A 5,273-nucleotide genomic window follows, 5' to 3' on the forward strand; every position below is an offset into this window, starting at 1 on the left:
TCTTTTGATCTCAATCTGTTAGTTGACCCCAGTTTGGTTTTTGGGGAATTCTTTCCCTAGATTTTATGTTTCCTGGGGAATGTTAGAGCTGGCCTGGTATTTTTGGGAAGTGATTTAATTTTGTTTGGTTGATACACAGCTTTCCTAGAAAAACCTGGGAAATGGAATTCTTGGAGAAGAGAAACCAACCAAAAAGTTTGAACCAAACTCTTCTTCTTCCTTTTCATCTTCTTCTTCTTCTTCTTCTAACCAGGGAATTGCTAACCCAGGAAATATGCCAGCAACCAAACACTCCCTTAAGTTCAGGGATCAAATGATCCTAGTGAGAATGTACTCATCCCTTGAATGAATCTTTCTCAATGTTACCAATATGTGATATTATGGCTGCGATATTCAAATAGGACTGGATCAGGCAACTTCTCATTTGAAGAAAAATGAACAATTTTCCCTATGAGAATATTCACATTTCTGGAGAATATTTTAAGTTATTGTTTTTTTTTTTTTTTTTTTTTTAATTAGATTAGAAGATTTTTATTTTGATTTTTTTTTTCTTGATTGAACTAGCTGTGCACATTTCTGGAGAATAAACAAAATTTCACGAGTTTTTCCCGATTTTTAAATTTTTTTTTCTTGATTTTTTTTTTTTTTTTTGGATTTTATTGTTGTTGATAATTGCTTCTATTATTATGGAAATTCTTCTAACAATCGCCTTTTTTATAAGATCTGGAAATTGCAGTTAAAAACCTTTGAATTTTCATGGATTTCTATATATATATATATATATATATATTTTTCTTCATTTGGTTGAAGTTGCAGTGGCTTTCTGGAAAATAAACATAATCTGAGTATTGCTTATTTATTTCGATTTTTTGCGTTCTTTCTGAAACCTCTTCTTAGGGAAATGGTTGTACTTACTGCGTTTTTATTTTATTTTTTTATTTTTTTTATTTTTTTATTTTTACTTTTTCAGCCGTTTGGGAAATCATAGTTTATTTGCCTTTTTATTAGGATTTTGTTTTTCTGATGCTGCGTTTTGATTTATTTTTTCTGAGGAACTTTCATTATTGCATTGCTGTCATTTTTTGAGCAATTGTTGAATTGCATTTTTTTGTCCCCTCAATTTTGAGGAATGTTTTTGCCTTCATAACACAGTTTAGATTTTGATTCTCAAATTGTGGCTTCTGTCTTCTGCAGTTACGGTCAGGCAATCAAGGTAAACTGTGCATATGCCAGTGGCCAGAGGGAGGTTACTTCAGGTTACTATTTGCTTCCATACTTGTTTCCTTTCTCTTTTACTGTTTATTATTTGTTGTCTCTGTTGGCACACCATGGTGCTTTTCTCTACTAATCATTCTTGATGTTGTTTTCATGTGTTTCAGGCCACTTCAACATCTTTGTTGGTGACCCTAAGTCCTGAAATCACTGATGGGACTCTGTTTGCATGCTTTTCAGTGTATTCCAGCTGTTCGTGAGTTCCCTACTGCTTTTCAGAGTACTGCATTTGATAGTTTATAGTGTTTGCTGTTTTTTTTTCCTGGTTTTTTCTTTTCTGGAGGAAGGATGAAACTCTATTTTTTTTCTTGTTTTGCTTGAGTAAACTTGGGAAGCTTCTGCTACTGCATGTGTTGATGTGGTTATAAACTTGGTGTCTACACAATTCTCTTTGCAGAGATGCACGGGTTATGTGGGATCATAAAACTGGGCGCTCAAGGGGATTTGCCTTTGTTTCTTTCCGTAATCAGCGGGTATTATTCTCTTAGTTATCACTGTTTAAAAGCCTGTAGTTGACTTCTTCTTCTTTGTTTTTTAAAAGCCTGTAGTTGACTCATGAATTATCCATCCATTTCTGAGGTGGGACTGGGGCATGTTGAGTATTGATTTTGCTAATTGTAATAGAAAACAGACTCGGAATTGGTAATGGAAGTGAGTTAAGTGAACCTAGTCAGCAGCTGTTCAGACTCTTGATCCAGATGCTTGCACATGGACACCCATGACTGAATTACGTAGAGATATTTCATCCAATTTGTGCACGTATGAGATCTCTAAGCAAGAAGGGTGTGTGTCAACTGACGAATGTTCTCTGCTTCCATTGTCACTTTGCAGATGGAGGAGGTCAAGAGAATGTAAGTGACGAGGCCCCTGAAAACAACCCCGTATTTTCAACCGTCTATGTTGGTAATCTTGCACACGAGGTAAAATAGAAGAACTGAGACATTGTGTTGGTTGCATGGTTTGTACAATTGAGAGAAAAAAAAAATGTCCCTTAAATTGATGCCCCATCATTTGCAGCATGTTTATTTTTATCATCTATGCTGACATTTCCTGTTTTTCCTGTTTCGATGGCCAATTCGTCAGGCGACTCCAACTGAACTCCATCGCCAGTTTCATTCTCTTGGGGCTGGTGTCATTGAAGAAGTGCATGTAAGAGAGATAAAGGTTTTGGATTTGTAAGGTACCAGTACGACACACATGATCAAGCAGCCCTGGCCATGGAATCTATGCTGGCACCTGGCAACTTAATCGGGTGCCCATGGATAGCTGCAACATTACTCAATCAACAACTGTTTCCCAGAATCTGCCACAAGTTGGACATATAACTGTTTCCCATGAATGGATTATAAAATGATTAAAATGAATGATTGTGCACAGGTTCATAAATTGATTAAAATGAATAATTTAGCCTCAGTTGTTGAGAACTGAGGTTAAAAATTGAATTTAGCCTCAATTGATACTACTAGAGGTTAAATTCATCTTTAGCCTCAGTTAGCCAAACTAAGACTACAACTCCCGTGGCTAAAGGCTTTAGCCTCGGTTGTTAAGAATTGAGGTTAAAAATAGGTATAGCTGCAATTGGAGGCAACTGAGGCTAAAATTTGGATTTAGTCACGGTTGGAAACAATGGAGGCTAAAATTTTGATTTAGCCTCATTTCGAGACAATTGAAGTTAAACGAAAAAAGTTTTCTTTTAGCTTCACTTGAAGAACTGTTCACTCCCCAAGTATAGGGTTGTGATGTAGTAATAAACTCGATAAGATCTAGGTCGAACCCACAGGGGCTGAAACTTTGTACGTAATCTGAAATTAAATAGAACTAGACTAAGACAAAATCTAAATCGAATGAATTTGAGGAAATAATGGTGAAATATTAATCTAAAACTTAAATAATTCAAAGGTAGAGAACTAGGGTGCCAAGGATCCGCTCGTAGTAATTGGGAAGCTGCCTTGCATAATTCAACAACACAACTGGAATCAGAGTCCTATCTTATCCAGTTGGTAAGAAGAGATTTGTCCGATTGCTGAACTTCTCATGGGTCTAATCATCAATAGATAAGAATGGTGAAGATTTTAAAGTAATTCCGTCACTTAACCATTCTCAGGAGACTGGCAAAAAACAGTAATTTACTAATCTCACAGCCAATCATGAGAGAATTGTGAAATTTAGGTAGGGTTTCGTCACCCTACCATGCCCATGAGACGATGATGAATTACGGGTTTTATTAATTTCACAATTTCAATAATGGAAAACATAAAGCTATTGTAGATCCATTGTAATTTAAGTCACAACGAACCATGAAAAACTAAAAATATACTTTTATAATTAAATTAAAATTCACAAAAATTCATAAAAAATGAATTAAAGCAAGGCAACCATACTAATCACGCTACAAGCTTCACCTCTCAGCCCTAGCTAAGAGGTTTAGCCTAGCAACATGATGCTAAATCCCTTAAACAAAATAAAATAAACAAAAATAAAAAGAAAAAGAAAAAAACTATTCTACTCTCTGTCTCTCTGCTCCACGTCCAGCCCAAGCCAAGATTGGATCCCCTCTCTCTGTCATCTTTTTTCCTTTATAGCTATGAAAGGCGGTGGAGAAACGTTGGCTGGAGTCGGTTTGCATAGGTCGGTGATATTGCGTAAGGAGTTACGCACTCCTTTCGCAGAACGTGCGTAGCTACACTCAAGTCCCTATTTTGGTGCGACAGATCTTAGAAACTGACTTACGTCGGCTCAGAATTGTGGTGGCTGCCGGTCCCGATTTTCTGATTTGGCTTCATGGACGGGGTCGAGCCCACCTCCTCGAGGCTTTGGACGGTCAGGATCATCAGTCCGATCCTAACCATGATCGGCAAACGGCCCACAGCGACTGCGTTTTACGGACGCAGAGCCTGTTGCGTAAATCAATTGGCGCTGATGCTTGGTGGGGCCCATTATTGATTTCAACAGGAGAATCCAAGCCGTCCATTGCGTTCCTCTCGAAAAACTAAGTTGGAAAAGGGTATTTCTGTACGTCTTTTGATGCGGCCCATCGAATCTTTGCTTCCACCGTTAGTCTTGCGTTTTACGACGATCCACGTGCATACACGTGTATGGGGCCAAAAGGCCACCTAGGTGAGGGTCACACCTAGCCCAGAGACACAATGGACGGCACTGATCGTCAATTGGGATGATATGTGGGACCCACTAGCCAAAACCGGTGTCCTCCCGTCCGCTCGCCCGACGTTTCTTGATTTTTAAGAATAAGAGTCGGTTAGCGCATGCTGACCGACTTTTGGGAGATCCGGTGCATGGCCGGTGAAAGTGTACTATGTACACGCATGTGTACATGTGGGGTCCATTGTGATCTTTTTGAGAAATCCGCTCTGTCCATCCGTTTTTCCATCTCATTTTAACTGTGGGGACTGAAGTTGAAACGTATCCGGATAGCAGGTGGGCTCCAAATCAAGGTTTTAGGGGCTGATGTGTCCGTTGGGCCACTTTCACAAGGATCTAATGGCTCAAATTTGACGTGTACGGTTCATTTATAGTCCTCAAGCCACGTATGGAGTTTCGAGCCAAACGGATGGTGGAAACCTTGTGATCTTGCACTTTAAGCGTCTTTCGGGCCATTTGAGCTTCAATTCATTGATTTTCTTAGATCTCTGGTGTGCACGTCCGTCGATCTTGGTCCCCTGGGGTCTGTCCCTTGCCTTGGCATCATCAGAGCGTTAATTTCATGCTTTTAGCACCATGTTTCGGTCCAAGCTCCTAAACACACCTTGCATCACAAACACGATTATTTCATGCCGTTAAACAATACCATGTTCATAAATCTAGGCAATAACTAGGGTCTGATATACAATATTTGACCCTTAACAAGAACCGAGGCTATAAAAGCCGTTTTAGCCTTGGTTGCCAAAACTGATGTTAAAGCCTTTAACCACTGAGGTTCCATCCTCAGTTTGGATAATTGAGGCAAAATTGAGGTTAAAGACTTTAGTCTCAGTTTTTAACCT

At 38.9% G+C, this 5,273-nt stretch overlaps 1 long non-coding RNA gene across 3 annotated transcripts; it reads left to right on the forward strand.

The window, feature by feature from the left end:
- Positions 1 to 950: 950 nt before the first annotated feature.
- On the forward strand, positions 951 to 2,636 carry LOC131220566 (uncharacterized). 3 transcript variants are annotated; one of them, XR_009158686.1, is made up of 5 exons: positions 951 to 1,256; positions 1,380 to 1,468; positions 1,670 to 1,745; positions 2,104 to 2,192; positions 2,356 to 2,636. It is a non-coding gene; the product is annotated as an uncharacterized LOC131220566 (long non-coding RNA). The 3 variants fall into 3 exon arrangements; XR_009158687.1 differs by having other exon boundaries at positions 2,383 to 2,636; XR_009158685.1 differs by lacking the exon at positions 2,356 to 2,636 and having other exon boundaries at positions 2,104 to 2,349.
- Positions 2,637 to 5,273: the final 2,637 nt, after the last annotated feature.

This window comes from Magnolia sinica, chromosome 12 (assembly GCF_029962835.1).
Source record: "Magnolia sinica isolate HGM2019 chromosome 12, MsV1, whole genome shotgun sequence".
In the NCBI taxonomy this organism is placed as follows: domain Eukaryota; kingdom Viridiplantae; phylum Streptophyta; class Magnoliopsida; order Magnoliales; family Magnoliaceae; genus Magnolia; species Magnolia sinica.